Source organism: Terrapene carolina, unplaced genomic scaffold, assembly GCF_002925995.2.
Source record: "Terrapene carolina triunguis isolate 2854851 unplaced genomic scaffold, T_m_triunguis-2.0 Scaffold34120, whole genome shotgun sequence".
NCBI classification, from domain to species: domain Eukaryota; kingdom Metazoa; phylum Chordata; order Testudines; family Emydidae; genus Terrapene; species Terrapene triunguis.
The window spans coordinates 15,604-33,740 of record NW_020698471.1 but is presented as its reverse complement, the minus strand read 5'-3'; positions in this window follow the sequence as shown (position 1 = coordinate 33,740).

Below are 18,137 nucleotides of genomic sequence, written 5' to 3'. Positions count from 1 at the left end.
ACAATCAGGGCAGCGCGGCACGGGCCCAGGCACGGCCCTCCCACAGCCTGGACCTGCTGGGGCTGGGGCGCCTATCCTGCAGCCCCAGAGCTCCCACAGCAGGGAGAGGCACCTCTCCCCCATGACCCAGGTGCTGCTGTGGGGAGAGAGAGAGCTGCAGGGGGGGGGAGGGGGAGTCCCACCAGAGCCCCGGAGCACCTTCCTGCACCCCAAAACCCTATCCTCAATCCCATCCCAGAGCCCGCACCCCCAGCCAGAGCCCTCACACCCCTGCACCCAACCCTCTGCCCCAGCCGGAGCCCCTCATCCCCGGCCCCAGCCGGAGCCCTCACCCCCTGCACCCAACTGTTACCTATCAGCTCTGTGTTCTTGGGGAACCAGGGTGCAGTATCCAACCTGTCTGACTCACGAAAGACTTCCCGCTCTCCAGCCCCCTGCTTGAACCAAAGCCAACCAGAAGAAAGTCTTACAAAAAGCAATAAGAAGGCCGTGGGAGACACCTAAACCCCTGGGATAAGGGTGACAGGATTAAGGAAACTCCCCTAACCTCGTTTGCATCAAAGATGGGACAGGGAGGCATCTCTATTAGCATACAGAATGGAGAACAGAGATTCCAAGGCAAGAACCGCACAGAACTCTGGGACCAGAAAAGCAGGGAAGCACTGCATCATGGGGGATCTCTGCTCCAGATGTGAATGAACCCACGCCTGCACACACCCAGTTCAGTAGTTATCAGACCAATTCTAATAATAAACCCTTTATTGGTATCCAAAATACCGAAGCTGCCTAATTGCATTGTGAGCTCCCTCCAAGGAACACCGCCCATAGCCAGGAATGATCAGTTCCCATTGTCTAGCCTGAACAAAACAACTTTGGTATTCTCCCTTGAGCCATCAGTTTACCCATAAACAAATCTAGTGTTCTCCCTTGAACCATTGTTTTTTCTCTACAAAAACCCCTACCCACGCTCAAGTAAGTTCTCGGATGCCTGGATCCAAAATCTGCATCAGTTCCATTGGGACTTCATCTTCTCCTGACTGATTGTGCTGGGGGCTCAGCCTGTCTCCAGCACTCCGGACCCTCAGCTACCACCACCCCCTGGGAACCCCGATTGATTCCAGCTTCACGGAGTGGTGAGAACCCAGCTCTCTCTGTCTCGGTGTATCCTTCTGACCCTGACTTGTGGGATCAGTTATAGTTTTCAGTTATAGTTTTCTAAACCTGACTTTTGTAATCAAATTTAAGTTAGATTTAATATTGTTTGTTTGGCTCCCATCGTCTGGTTAAATATATGGAGATATACCTCTCATATAGAACTGGAAGAGGTCTATAAATCATAACTGGTGTAGAGAAAGTAAATAAAGCAGCATTATTTACTCCTTCCCATAAACACAAGAAGTAGGGGTCACCAAATGAAATGAATAGGCAGCAGGTTTAAAACAAACAAAAGGAAGTGTTTTTTCACACAACACACGGTCAACTTGTGGAACTCTTTGCCAGAGGATATTGTGAAGGCCAAGACTAAAACAGGGTTCAAAAAAGAACTTGATAAATTCATGGAGGATAGGTCTGTCAATGGCTATTAGCCAGGCTGGGCAGGGACGGTGTCCCTATCCTCTGTTTGCCAGAAGCTGGGAATGGGCGACAGGGGATGGATCACTTGATTACCTGTTCTGTTCATTCCATCTGAAGCACCTGGCATTGGCCACTGTTGGAAGACAGGATACTGGGCTAGATGGACCTTTGGTCTGACCCAGTATGGCCGTCCTTATGTACAGGTGAGGTCAAAGGAATACTGGAGAAGGGCTAACATGGTGCCCATCTTTAAAAAGGGAAAAGGAGGGGCTGGGGAAGTACAGACCAGTCAGACTGACCTCAATACCTGGGAAGCTACTAGAGCAACATATAGATCATTAAATTTGCAAATACCTGGAGGATGAAGGGGTGATCACTAGCCAGTATGGATCTACTGAGAACAAATCATGCCAAATCAGTTTGATTTCCTTCTCTGACAGGGTAACTGATTTGGTGGATGGGGGAAATGTGGCAGACATAATATACCTGGACTTCAGCCAGGCTTTTGACATAGTCCCACATGACATTCTGATAGGTAAACTGGAGAAATATGGGCTCAGCAGAACTATCATTAAGTGGATACATAATTGGTTAAACAACCACAAACAAAGAGTAACTATTAATGGAACAATGTCGGATTGGAGGGAGATCTCAAGTGGGGTTCCACAGGGATCTATTCTGGGTCTGGTGTTGTTATTTAACATCTTTATTAATGACCTGGATGTAGGACTAGAGAGCAGACTGATCAAATTTGCAGATGGCACAAAGCTATGGGGAGTTGCCAACACTTTGGAGGCTAGAGCGAAAATTCTGAGGGATCTTGATAAATTGGAGAACTGGGCTAGAGACAACAAAATGAAATTCAACAAAGACAAATGTACGGTGATACACTTAGTGAAGAAAAACCAAACACACTGTGACGAAGTGGGCATGATCTGTGAGTCTGTGACACACACAAAGACAGAATGGGGGATAACTGGCTTGGCAGCAGCACTGCTGAGATGGATCTGGGAGTTGTCGACCACAACCTCAACATGCTGTTGCAAAAAAAAGCATACACGGTTGTATTAACAGAGGCATCGCATGCAAGTTATGGGTGGTAATAGCACCACTCTGGTTGATGCGGATTAGGCCTTAGCTGGCGTACTGTGTCCAATTTTGGTGACCGCTGTTATAGAAAGGATGTGAAGAAACTGGAAAGGACCCAGAGGCGAGCGACAAAGATGATCAAAGGGATGGAATGCAGCCATATGAGCAAAGGCTGAAGGAACTGGGTATGTTTAGTTTGGAAAAGAGGAGTTTAAGGGGAGACATGATAGTGGTCTTCAAATATTTGAAAGGCTGCCATAAGAAAGATGGAGAAAATTGTTCTCTTTTGCCGCAGAGGGCAGGACAAGAGGCAGTGGGTTCAAACTCCAGCATAGCAGATTTAGATTAAATGTCAGGAAAAAATGCCTAGCTGTAACATCAGTAAAACCAGTAGAGGTTGTGGAAGCTTCTTCGCTGGAGGTTTTCAAAAGGAGGCTGGATAGCATCTGTCTTGGATGGTTTAGACATAACAAAACCTGCACGTTGGCAGGGGGTTAGACTAGATGATCTTTGCGGTCCCTTCTAGCCCTATGGGGTTCTATGATTCTATGAATATTAGTTTCAAGTTACTACACAGAATCCTGCTTGCCGCTGATTATGGCTGGCAGGTGGAGGCATGAATGGAAGTTCATTGTGTCTCATCCATAGGCAAAGCGAATAATTATTATTATTTGTATTGTAATAGCACCCAGGACCCCGGTGTGCTAGGCACTGTACAAACACTTAGGGTATATGTCTACACTCGAGCTGGAGGGGTGAAAACTAGCCACACTCGTTCTGTCTGAGCTAGCACGCTAGGAATAGCAGTGTAGTTGAGGCAGCACGTGCAGCAGGAGAGGCTAGTCACCCGAGTACGTGCCAATGGTCTTGGATGAGATCATCCTCTGGGCAGCTAGCCCCTTCCGCTGTGTGCTTCTGCAGCTACACTGCTACTTTTGGCACACTGGCTCGATTAGAGGTTGCATGGATAAGTCTCCTCGAGCTGGAAATTACACCTCCAGCTCTAGTGTAGACATCCCCTTCGAGACAGCCCTGCCCGAGGAGTTTACATGCAAGTAGCATTAGCATAGTAATCACAGGGATTTACTCCTGGGGGAATTCTGCGCCAAAAAAATTAAAAAAATTCTACACACTATTTTAAAATTCTGCAAAATTCTGCATATTTTATTTGTCAAAATAACACAATATAATCACACCCGTTTCAATTATTTTTGGTCAATTATTTCAAAATACCTGTCAGCAAGTATGTCTGTAACAATACAGACAACAAAAAAAACCTCAGGAAATGTTTTTTTGACAAATAGATTCCTTACTAGGTATATTAGTACAGAGCTCTGAGTAGTAATTCATTTAAACTACAATCCAGAACCGTATTTCCCACACCCCTCAGAAGCTGCACAAAGGCTTCGGGCAGTCAGGGGTAACGGAGGAGCTCAGGGAGAGGGAAGTAAATTGCTGGGAAGGAGCCTGGGTGTGAACTTGGAGGGCTGTTGGGTGTGGGTGGGAAAAGTATGGAACAGGTTTTTTGGGGGACGGGGAGGGATTGTTCGGGAGCTTCCCCCATGCAGACCCTGGCTGATCTGTAGCCTCTCCCATTTAGTCAGGCACATCTGCCCCGTCCCCATGTGTGTCTGTGCCCTCACCCAACCGCTCCCCGTCCCTATGTAGCTCTGCACCCCTCTCCCTCCCCATTGTGTGTCTGTGCCCTCACCCAGCCACTCCCCGTCCCTGTAACCCTCCCCCTGTTTCTCTGCACCTCCCTCCCCCCCGGCTCTGTGCCTCCACTCCTATTCAACCCCTGTCCCAGTCTGTCCTCCCCACTAGCCCTTATGAGCCCCTGTCGGACGGACGGACAGACGGACGGACGGACACACACACACTTCTGACCTGGCTGGCAGGGAGCTACTGCTGTTCTTGCGCCACAGTGCTCTCTGGTGGGCAAAAGGCGGAACTGCAAGCAACATTTTGGCAGAAGCTTTTCTCTGCACAAAAAATTAGACAACCTCGGGGCTCATTAAATATACGCACGCGCGGTAGCGCAGAATTCTCCCAGGACTAAGAGATTGGAGGCCAAGATGTTGAGCATTTAGTAGATTAGTTATTCGTATATAAGTAGTTGAGTGCTGCTGACGTGCTAGGAGCTGTAGGTTAAAATATGGGCACAGCCCTGTCCCAAAAAGAATATAGTCTAAACAGAGCAGTCTTAGATCCGTTAAGACCACAGACTTGCTTTACACACTAAAACAAAGTTACTCCTTCAGTGGCAGGACTTGTACAAGACTGGCTTGTTCTTCTGGTTGATGTATTAGAGACGGTCAGATCTACAAAGAGAAATATGAAATTGCAAAAAATGGGAGGGGGAGGATATGGGTATACTTGGTAGAAGTTGTACCAGTTGTCCAAAAAACCCCCAACAAAACACACCACACCTATAATCTGTTTCGGAACAATGAACATAGTCAGATCTAGCCTGTGTGTTTCAGACCTAAAGAACAGAGGAAACCGAGAAAATGTCATATAGCACCCAATAGTTAGGACCCTGAGCTCCAGGCAACTGGGCAGTGGATTCATTACAACCATGCAGAGGTTATAAAATTTATACATTAAATAGCAATTCACTGGGTAGCTTCTATCCTCTGAGTAAAAGATCTGCCGTTTACTGCAGGGTAATTCCCGAGGCAGAGGGACACAATTTTCAAAGTTGACTAGCAATTCTTAATGCACAAATTGAGACATCTTACAGCACCCTCTCCCTGAAAATCAGGCCCCTTAAAGGTGCCTCCAAGGTGTCTCAAATTGCACACTCAAGAAACTAGTAGGTCTTGAAAATCTTGGCCTGGGTTAACATAAATAAGGTACTGTGCAGTATTCAGCCAGACATGCGACAAGGAAACCTGTGTGAAGGCAGCCGGTATAGATGGGCTACATTTACAATTAGTTCCTCATGGGTATACAGTGTATAAGAACCAAACCCTTTCATTTCCTTAGGCTATTATTGCTGCAGTGCACTGTAAAAAGCCAAGTGTGCCAATACCAAAGTTAGCGCAGAAACAAATTATAAATGGAGCAGAAATTCTCACTTAACAGGCACCGATAATGTCCCACACAAGCAAAGGCACAAAAGCCACTCTCCCGCGTCCACCATCATGATCAAGAACTATTGTTTTCCATGTCTGTCTAAACAAGACCCCATCTACTCACCCCAGGCACATGGGAAAGAAGTTTTATGAGGCTGCAGGATTTATGAAGAGAAATAATTGTGTCTGATTGAAGATGGCGAGAACCTGTGCTGTGGTCAGACACCATGGCTTCCGCCTGGCTTTACCCCATCAGCTTCTAACAGAGGCTACCTGAAGACGCGGATGTCATGAATTTCCTGAAACCCAGATATCCAAAGTCTGACTCACTGCTTTTGGAGTTGAAATCTGCACAGCTCCAGAAATGAAACAAGCACAGTGAAAGCACACAATGCTCACTTCTTTAATCAGGGCAGGATAGTGCTTGAACATGAGAAGACCTGGTCCTCAAGTGTACTTAACTTTAATTAAAGCTTAGGTTCTGCAGAAATTGCTAGTATTCTCTTTAGAAAAATCCCTACTCCCTTGGGGCCAGTGGAATTTTCAAATCCTCTGGAAACACTTCCTTTACGATCAATAAACCAGACACTATCTAATTCTAAATAATGCTGCAAGTTGTTATCTGCTGTCTACCTCATAACAGAACTATTATCCAGCACAAAGGTACAAAGATTATCCTGTCTAAAGTCCTTCCTCCCGGGTGACGTTCTGATACAATCCCAAGAAAAAATTCAGAGGCTATAAATGCCTAGGCTGACTTATTTAGTGCTGAAGAGTGTGAGACTTGGCCGTCATTTCATTGTTCAGTCCATAATTCCATGTGCTTCGTCCCGGTGAAGTGCTCCCAGGACACACCAAGCACATCTGGCAATTACCCCCTCCTGAAGGAAAGCTCTCCTCCCCAACTACAACCAAAGAAAAGTCACTTCTAAAAGCCGTCCTCTCTACGCGGTCTCTTACTGCATTTCCAAATGAAGGCGACAGGCATGTCCATTTACCTTCTTTTTAGAAATAGAGGGGAACAAGGGAAAGAGAAGGCAGCTACAGACATCAAAACAAGACAGCCTCGAACCTCTAGCCCACAAGTTATTGACCAGGAGAAGATGTTTATTTTCACCCCCCGATTAAAATATATTCCACAAGGAAAGAACACAGTCTAGGAACACACAAGAGGAGGTTATGAAGGACAAGAAAATGACAGGAAATCACTAGAAGTAACTGAGGCACAGACAAGACAAGACACCAAAGTGTAGATATGGCTTCGAAATAATACTGCTCCCAGCGCTCTGCATAGTGATGAGACTCAGAAGAAGTCTTACACTAACCGGTCTATGAAGAGATGTAGAATTTGTCAGAGCATATGTTAATGTAAAGTCATGCCATGGCCTGCAAGTGCCAGCTAAAACTAATAGAATTATTCTCTTTCATTAGATGCTGGCATGCCCAGGCAAACTTGTTTCGGGATAACGTGCTTGTGCACCCAAATAAGGTAGTTTGTGACAAGAGGCGCAAATCAAACCTACGTAAGCCTCTTGTAAGAGAGGGAGCAAATCCCAGGATTAACAGAACAGGAAGTTGAGACGGCAGAAAGGGCCTTAATATTAGACTGGAAACCGATCCGTCTCAAACGGGTGGGAGAAAATCCATCTACCTTGTCTATTAGAATTTATTTCTATGTAAAGAATGTTAAAATAAGAGCTGACTCCAGTCCTTTATTCAGAGATTTTGATATCTCATTTTCTATTTTTTTTCTTTAATATTGTTGCTGCATACCCCAACCACAGATTATTCTGCATTCTGCAATGGATACAGCTGTGGCTTTTGGCAAACCCATATACTGTATCTACTTCACCAAGCCCATAACTATCAACCACCACCCCAGACAACTGGCGAAGCTGTGCCACAGCATAAGAATCTTAAACTTCATCTCCTTATACCACTAGGAATTTCAGCACCCAGCTTACTGCAATTTTAAAGCACGGAATTCCAAGTGGTTTAAGAGATAATGAGATTTAAACTGATGGCAATTAGAAAGCAACTGAACAGTTTGGGACGAAAAGAGAAGCACCCTAGGTAGAAATTTTTTTCTAGACAGCTTGATCTATATACACTTCTTGTCACCTTTTATCCAAAGGATCCCAAAGTGCTTTATACGCTTCAATGAAATCTCAAAGCCCTAGTGGTGGGGCAAGTATGATCTCCATTTTCCAGACAGGGAAACTAGCAGTGATAAGCAAACCTGCTCTAAGTCACGCAGGATGTCAGTTTGCAAGCTGGGAACAGAACCCAGAACTCCTGGATTCCAGGCCTGTGTTTTGCCACAGGACTTCCTTCTCCTCACTGTGGGAAATTTACAGCCATGCAGAGGCTAACTCGTGGGCACATTGCCCAACCGCCCTAACATATGTGATAAGCTACTTAGAGTCATCGAATTTAAGGTCAGAAGGGACCACCAGTTCATCTCGCCTGACCTCCCGTAGATCACAGGCCACTAATGGCACCGAGCACCCGCACACTAAACCCAACAAGCAAAGTTAGACTGAAGTATAATAGCCTACAGGGGGCTAAATTATTATGTGCCACAGGCAGATACTAGGAGGGACCAAGGTGCAGCAATGCCCAAGACCCTGGCAATGGCAGAGAATTGATTACGTGAGACATACCCAGATGATCCAGGTAAGAGACTTGCACACAATGTGTCTAGTTGAGTGAGTAACCATGGCTTGAAGGAGCCCTCATCCGATCTTTCTTGGCCGGAAGAACTCTCCTCATCAGGCCTCCTGGGCAGGCTGCGTGTGTCAAGTTGCTTTTTGGAGATCACATTTCCAAGCCCTGAGATATCACTCTGGTAAACTGACATCTCCACCAGGATGAAGACTTAAGGGCTATCCCCATTCATAAGGTCGGATGGACCTCTAGGGAGCAGACTCCTCAATTCATGGTTTATAAGTAACCTTAACTCCAGGCTGCAAGCTACTCTGAGTGAAAGTGGGCCCTTGGGAGGGTACATCTGGAATAAAGCTACAGTACAGAGCGTGCTCTTCTGGCACGTAGATTTAAACCCCGTTTCTTTTGCAGTCCCAGAGTAGACCGTTTCGTCTTACAGTTTAGCACATAATTCTTAACTGGCAAAAGTAATCCAATTAGGTAATCTGGCCAGCCTGTCTCAAGCAGCGCCTTCCTTGGCTCCAGTGTCTCCTGATAACCAGTGAAGCAAATGCAGAGTGGCAGGTTTAAACCCAGCACCAATTTTTTTCTTAGAATTGTTAAGGCCCAAAGGATTCAGATGCCAGCTTCTTCTCTTGTTAAAATCTTGCTATTCCGTCACTTCACTCCTGCTGCTTCTTGATGCAAGTTAGCAGGACCTCCAACGCCACCGAGCCCAGGTGCAAAAAAATAATATGCAACCAACGTAATTACACTCCTCAGAGTCCTGCTCTTTCAAAGTACTGCCCTGTAAATTATGGGTAGCACCAGTTATGACAATGGTTCACCAGCGTCTTTGAAGGGCAGGGCAAGTGAATGGTGGGTAAAATATGAGGCAAGTAGCTCACCCACACAGCAAACTGGCACTCAAAGCATACGAATATTGGTAATCGTGATTCTGTTTTAATATAGCACCTTTCATGCCAGTGGATCCCTCTGCACATTCATACTCAAAACAGTCACAAAACCTAATAACTACCATGGAGATTAGAGAGGCACTTTTAGATTCCTGTAGTTGGTATAATCACTGCACTCACGACTGAAATGCAGCCCACCTATGAAGCAGCAAGTGGCATCTGCCTGACAGCGCATAGCCGTACTACACAATAGTTCAGGACAGGAGATGAATACCCCAATCAACTGAAATTACATCGGGAACGAAGAGAAGCAGAATGTTTTTCCAGCTGCAGTACTGATACCTGGCTACTAAAAGTATTTAAAAAAACCAAAACATGACAGCCACAAGAGGCGTTTCCCCAGGCACCACTAAATTTTGTGAAGCCAGCCCCAGATATTGCTGAACAAAACAATCCCCCAGGTGGAGGTGTTTTTATTTTTTAAAGCTATCTACCGTTCTAAGTTTTAATATCTGGGCACAATCAATTTACTACTTTTAGAAGTGAGGTTTAAGCTTAAATGGTGAATCCAAAACTTTTAAAGAGATTAAGCCATTAGCAGGCTACATGGATAAACTTCATCTAAAGCATTTGAGGAGTAAATGGAGAAGTTTTCAACCTGCCAAGATCCACAATCCTGTTGTAAGACAGGACAACACCAAACACACAATTGTTGTAGAAAGCTGGGAGGCAAATGAAGCAGGGAGTGAGGACTATTTTGTTTTAAGATGAAATTGTAATTGTCTACTCATGTAATTCTTAATTTGGAAAAATAAACTTTAAGAAACATCTACATTTCACCTTTAAAAGTGTGTGGGGGGTGTTTGTTTCACTACTTGAAATGGGCAACACTGTTTATAGGAGAGACCTCAAAACTGCAGATTTATTTTTAGAAAGTGATTCGGAATGGGACCAGTACCATCTACATTTCACTTGGCTTGGCAGACATCCATATTTTAATTATCTGTGTAATTTCTATAACACGCATCAGTCTCTCCTCTGCTTAGCTAAGGACATGCTCCCTACGGTTTAAAGAACCTCACTGAAGATTAGCAATAGTCATCACAAAGGCAACTAACTACAAAAAAAGGCGCTGCTCACCCAACCCATTAAGAAGTATTTACCATTTATATTAATGAAGCCATAAGATTGTTATCTAAAAAAGAAAAGCAATGCCCTTTCAGTCCTACCTCCCCAAATGCACGAGCCAATCTCCTACAGAAAGCATGCGCATGTGATGGAACTAAACTGCAGTGTTGGAATCACCCCCTGACATTAACAAAACGTCCCAGCATGTCTCCCCTTCCCTCTACCTACAACACTGCAGGAGCAAACTGAGAGCTGGGAATGCAATGCAAAAGTCACAATACCCATTATCTTATCCTTCAAACTATCCACTGAGACTTGCCCTGACTGAAAACAGGAGTTACTGCATCTCATACGCACCAACCAATTACGTTTTGCCATTGTGTGTCAGAGAGGGGAGGCGTGTTTTGTGCAGCAGAAGTAGTGTTCACATCAGACAGCGTGAAATGCTATGAGCTGCATACTGATTCTGCAGGCATCTTAACTGAATGTAGTCCTCCCACGAGCAGTGAAGCTGTAGACTGGGCCCATAATGTGAAGCACCAGTGAAACTACATCAACACTCTCATTTCTTATTTATAATTGTTGCACACAAGTGGCATAGAAATATAATGTCACAAACTAGCTGACCCTAGTTCTACCTGTACAGAAATACATATTTCATATACTAGAGCAAGGACAGTTTTACAGACTACAGATTGTTCTTACATTAAGAAACAATGGGAAGGCCTCACTGTGGTAAAAGCACCAACTCACTCCTGTTCCACAATTCATACACTTGTACTCTTAAGTTATAGTAGCTTCACTAATAATTTAACACAGTGGCTCTGAACCTTTCCAGACTACTGTACCTTTTTCAGGAGTCTGATTTGTCTTGTGGACCCCAAGTTTCACCTCACTTAAAAACTATTTGCTTACAAAATCAGACACAAAGATACAAAAAGTGTCACAGCACACTACTACTAAAAAAAATTGCTCACTTTCTCATTTTTACCATATAATTATAAAATAAATCAATTGCAATATAAATATTGTACTTACATTTCAACAAACAAATCACTGTCTGCATGAAATTTCAGTTTGTACTGACTTCACTAGTGCTTTTTGTGTAGCCTGTTGTAAAACTCGGCAAATCTCTAGATGAGTTGATGTACCCCTGGAAGACCTCTGCGTACCCATAGAGTATGCGTACCCCTGATTGAGAACCACTGATCCAATTTACAGGAACAACATTATCTTTGAAAGTCTACATGGAATTAAAAAGGGATTGGGAAACTACTACTTTCAAGTGGAGTTCAAAGCTAAAACTCAACATTTGGTTGAACAGGTTTGCTTCCTGCATATATTCCATCATCTTGCCTGATCTTAGCAATTCAAGTTTTCACTGCTTTACACTCCTGTTAGTCCTGCAGACTCAACACAGCTAAGAGAAGGAATATAATTCAGCTTCTTCTTGAGTATCAGAATTGACTAAGTTCCAATCCGTGACCCCTGTGCAAACCCACAAAAGGCAGAGGAGCTGCAAAGGTGTCAATGAGAACATAATTTGGCCCAGCCACCTTTTATTACAGGTATTCATGAACTGGAAGAGCCAGCGGGACTCTAAGATCCCAGGCTGTGTTTCCAGCATCAGCAGTTAAATACAGATATCAAATTTGTATCACATTAAACTATAAATCAGAACAAAAATGCAATTCAGTGACATTTTTACAGAATCGCTTTTCATATTAAAACTGCCCATTCTGAGTCTGTCTCTCCTTGACACTCCACTGCAATGTGTACATTGCACACACCATGGTGAAACTTACCACAACCATTTCACTTTTCTTCCAGCAGCAAACCAAAAATAAATAGAATAGGGCCTTTGATACTCTAGCATTTGGGGGGATATCTACCCCCAGCACAGCCCTACTGGTGGTAGTGATAGCATAGACACAGCACTGTCCTCTTGCCCTACTCAGAGCAATTTTATACAACTCCTTGGTACAAAGTACCTGTTTCTACGCTAGTGCTGCCACTGTTGGTAGATTTCCCAAAAATGCTACAGTAAGAGAGACTCTGGAGTGGTCTCTCTCTCTATCACAAGAAGAAAAATTCCGAGAATGAGCCTGTCCATACAGGACAAAGCAGAGTGCTTATAGCATTTAATTGTGGTATGGCTGCCACCACCTTCTGACATACCATTGCTTGCTCTGCCAAGTTAATGCCCTTTTGAAGAAAAAAAATAATCTTGCCCCAACCCTCAACAAGTTAGTGCAAATGTTGTGGACAACTCTGTAGGTACAATTTCTTTTTTTCAAACCAGATTTAACAAGATGGGGTTAATAGTTTGCAAATCAGGTACACCTACCCATACATACAGCAGATTCTTATAGGACAGTGGTGACTGGGAAGGCAAGGAGTCTATTTTAGGACTTCTGAGGTACTGTAGTATCCAAGCCCTGGGATAAGAGCTTTTTACCACTTGGCTCAGTTTTGCTGGATGTGCCAGTGAGGATCTCTGGTGATCAGGCCATTACTCTGAGCAGGAATGAGACTGAGACACTAAGGCCTCGTCTAGACACAAACACTGTACTGATTAAACTAAATCAATTTAGAAACCAATTGAAACTGGTGCAACTCCCTTGGTTGAACATTCTTAAAATCAGTTTAAGAGTATCTGCTATCAATTTAGCTTAAGTGAGACATTAAAATTTTATTAAGATGATGATAAAAAAAATTGTGAACAGAGTTTGAGCATAGAAGTTTCTGGTTATCAGGGAATAACATACAGATTATCGAGGGTGCAAAGTTTGGCTTAAGATCAGGTGGCATGAGGAATACATAATCTGCAATATCCCCGATTGGGGGTAAAAGGTTGATGGGTCAAAGTACAGACATTGAGATATGAGGGTATGAAGTTCATAGAGTGGTTATGTTCGGGTGTGGAGTATAATGAATGGATATGATGATGAAGATGGATTGACCCTCATTTGGTGAGATTTAATGTTTAGGGAGTTTATGGTTCCAGTTCATATGATCCAACGGAGGTGGTCACTTGGTCCCTTTCTCGTAGTGGGAAAATTCTACAATATACAGTAATGCCTGCAATGGGATCACTTACAATACTGAGGAAGGCTATCCCTTCTTGAAGGGCTTACAACCTAAATTGGAATGCACAGACACAGACCATGCCACCAAATGAACTAGGGACCATTGGGCCAGTTTCAAGGTAATGCACACTTCTTAAAATCAACACTTTTATTGGTAGCCTACAATTTTAAAGTTTCTTCAGAGAGGAAGTGAGAAGTTTTTAAAGATGAAGAATTCAACCATTTCAAGGAAAGTCAGTGTGCATTTAAATTTTTTGTCAGCACCTATCAAGATTCATTACTTGCGCAATAAAAGTCAAAGAATTATTGACCAAGTTGTTTTTTAAAAAATTACCCCATCTGGGCTACTTATGTTACAAACAGCATCAGAAATTATTCTTCCAACTTGACACAGGAAAACAACTAAATTTCTCAAAATCCCAGGAGTCAACTCAGCTCACAATCACCTGAGCAAAAGCTGAACCACTTCCCCAAGTGATGTAGTGTTTTTCCTTTTGTGAAATGCTCTAAAACTCACATTCACTGACTTACCACATGCCAACAGGACAATGGACAGCGTTTCAGCAGCCAAGAACAAGCTCTGTACAGAATTCCTAACTGACTGCTGTTTTTAGCTCACAATGAGAAGTGAAGGGCTCATACAGCACTAAAACTTCATTTCATCACACAACAGGGACACCTCAGGAGGATCTGATTATGTATTTAAGTAGGCAAATATAGAGATTTATAGACCAGATTCTACGGATAGCTTTCATGTCTAGAAAACCAATGTTGTTCTGAAGGAATTCAGTAACGAGTCACTCTCAGGGCATGTCTACACTACCGCCTTAAATCAACCAATGTTAGGTCGATTTACAGCCACCACAGTAATTATGGCAGTGACTTGTGTCCACACTACCCTCATTCTGTCGGTGGTGCACGTCCTCACCAGAGCGATTCCACCAACTGAAGAGGGGCAGCACAAGGGGCTCCATGCAGCTCCCCACTGGGAACAAGGGGGAGGGAAGGAATCCTGGTTTTCACAGGTGGTAAGCAACTGCAGCTCCCCGTGGCTTCAAATGGAGCTGTGGCGCTTAGTATCCCCAGAGATCAGACCCTAAGTGTCTGAAGTTGGACACCCAGAATTAGAGACGGTCTTTGAAAACTGGGCTGTATGTTACGCGTGCGTGTGTGTGTGTTTGTGTTTTAAACAGGAGCCTCAGTGCAGTGGGGCTCCCACTGGGGAGCATGGAGCTGGGATCCCAGAGGGCAGCCTGGCTTGGAGGGACACCCAGCAGCAGCCTAGTTGGGGAGCCAGGCTTTCTTGTCAATTTCATGGCTCCAGCAGAGCCCTGAACTTGACAAGACAGCCAACAGCAGATGAATACAAGGTCTACACAGACACTGCATCCCCCTAACTACACCGACATAAGCCCTGCACCTCCGGGGGAGGTGGATTTATGTCAGTGGAGTAGGGCACTTACATCTGTGGGAGCAAGGCTGTAGTGTGTGCGTTGACATAGTTAGGCCAACATAAGCTGCCTTATATGTCAACCTAACCGTGCAGTGTAGACCAGGCCTCAGATAATGTATTCTGATAATCACAAGACTAGTGATTATATTACCAATAATGTGAAGTACTTCTGCCCAAGCTATTCCTTCCCCATTTACATCTAATCTTAATATTATGTCCCCTAACTTCACAAACCTGCACCACCGGGAGAAGGTTAGCGGTACCATTAATACCTTTACTTATGAAAAAAATCCTCACCTCAAAGCCAACTTTCTCTCAGCAAGAACAAACTGAATTTTTCCTTAGAACAGAGTATATTCGCAACACTGCTCTGTGCCACTTCCCATTGAAGGAGAAAACCAGTATTCAGAGGTAAAACAACGGTGCCTCAGAGAAACAATTTTCCAATTACTGGTCACCAGTTCATTCCCAAAACCCATTTGAGATAAATTCACAAAGTTTAGTATATTTCCTTCTCCTCTAAACAGGAACTGGAGAATGCAGTCTGTACTTGAAGGCATTAACTCTTTCATAGAAGTGTACCTCCATAATTGCATGCTGGACATTTATTAGTGAAGGCAGAGCATTATAAATGTTAGTAAAGAAGCCCCAATGGAACCTTGTTACAAAGTGGAGATTAAAACAAAGTTACATTATCTTAGCACCTGGGTTAAAATAAGTTTACACGCAGCTGTGTTTTAGTAGTGCCAAATTATAGCCTGGTTTTCAAAGGTGGTAAACATCTGCAGTTCCCCGTTGCTTCAAATGGAGCTGTGGTGCTTAGTGTCCCCTGAGATCAGACCCTAAATGTCTGAAGTTGGACACCCAAAATCAGAGACTGTCTTTGAAAACTGGGCTGTATGTTACCTGTTTGGGGTTTTTTTTTTAGAACAGTTTTTGGAAGATGCAGTTTCTTTGACAGAGTACGTTTCCAGATTATGTATTCAGAGACCAGATTCTAAAGGAAAATACAGGCAGTTTTAGTGCAAAGCACCAAAGCTAAAGGATCCCACATCAAGTCATTCCTAGTTGTGCAAAAGTCCGTATAACAAGACTACCTGGGTAGAAGGGGTGGGCAAAGGAAGTCCCTTCTGTACAATGGCTTAGTGGCTGAATAGACAAGCTCGTTTCAGAAAAGGAGCTAAGAGCAGACAATGAGGACAGTAATAAACAAATGAAGTCTGAAATATTTTTAAAGCCTGATGTATAGGGAGGGTTCCGTGAGGTTTCCATGCTCTTCCCCACATTTGCTTTATTCTGTTAGGGTAGGATCATGTCTTACTGCGTGGTTTTATAACGCACAGTAATTGATATGGGATTAGGATAGGACGTTTATTCAAAGCTGTAATGCTAGAGTATCAGCTTGTTGTACTATGGTCAGTGCATGTGACTGACAATCAGGGTTTTACTTCCATTTCTGCCAATGGCTGGCTGCATAACCTGGGACAAGTTAGTCAGTTTCTGTGCCACAGGTCCCCCATCTGTAAAGCAAGGATAGTGCTCATCTAGCTTATTTTAGATACTCCTATACACTCCATCACCACAGCACCTGAGCGACTCTCCAACTTTAACGCAATTACCACAACACCTCAGTGAGGCAGGGCAGTACCCGTGTCTCCATTTTACAGGCGGGGAACTGAGGCACACAGAAGGGACGGGGCTTTCACACCGTCGCACAGGACATCTGTGGTGGATCTGGGAGCTGAACCCAGGCCTTCTGAGCCCCTGGGTAGCACCCTACCCTTTCAGCCCACTTTTGTGATACTGTAAATCACTATCATTGCCTGAAGAGTAGTTTATAAATAGTTACAACCGAACCCCCAACTGTTGATGTTTGTATCTTTAACAACAACAAAAAGATTTGCGATACATGCCCCAGGGAATGCTGAACCCAGACAGAAACCCTTAGGCCGTAGTTAGAGTCTATTCCAGATAACATTCTACCAGATTGTTTTTGTACAAAGGACAAATGACTAAGGAGAAAACATTTTACTTTAAGATTGGGATAAATCTAAAGGATGCAGCTGCATTTGACAAATGCCTGTAAATCCAATTTACAGCTAAAATAAACCAGCTAGCAGAACCACACCAAGGCAAACAAGCCCCACTTGCTCTATGTACACATGGAAGTGATGAGTTGGAAGCAACTTAGTACTTGTGCTTTTAATGTTGGTACTTATTAACTTGGCCTTGTTTCCCCTTTGTCTGGGCACTTTTTGTGCCCTCAAAAAGTAAGTTTACCACTTAATATAATCTGCATCTCAGGTTCACCAGGGAAGAACTTACCAGTTCTGCTCCAACACAAGTAACACAGCATAGTCCCTCATGAGTGTGGTCTCACAGCGGAGAACACTGCGTGCAGGGAGGTTATTCTGGTGGGCGAGAGGGGAAGAAAGGCAACAGACTGGAAAGTTACAGTGTCTGCAGCATGTCTGTCAGTGACGCAGCTTAGCCCTGCTGAGCTGGGCAGCAGTCATTAGCCAAACCACCTTCCTTCTCCATCTCCCCCCCCATCCAAAGCACCTAATGAACGGTGTTTAAATGCCTTGCAACGTGGGCCACCTTGAAGAAGAATTTTTGGATAAATGCACCACAAAACCAGTACCTCTACCCCGATATGACGCTGTCCTCGGGAGCCAAAAAAATCTTACTGCGTTATAGGTGAAACCGCGTTATATCGAACTTGCTTTGATCCGCTGGAGCGCACAGCCCTGCCCCCCCCCCCGGAGCGCTGCTTTACCGCGTTATATCCAAATTTGTGCTATATCGGGTCACGTTATATCGGGGCAGAGGTGTACCTGAGATACATCGACGATATTTTCATCCTCTGGACAGACAAACTCCCTCACAGATTTCCACCACTACTTCAACCACCACCACCCATCCATTAAACTCTCTCTGAAACACTCCCACACCAGCATCAACTTCCTGGACCTCACGATCAGCTTCAACAATGGAACCCTACAGACAACCATATACAAGAAACCCACAGATCACTACACCTACCTTCATAGATCCAGTCACCACCCCAAACACACCAAGAAATCTTATCTGTGGTATCTGAGTTCCTGGCTATAGCATATGTTCTGAGGAGAAAGTCCTGGATACATACCTTAACACACTC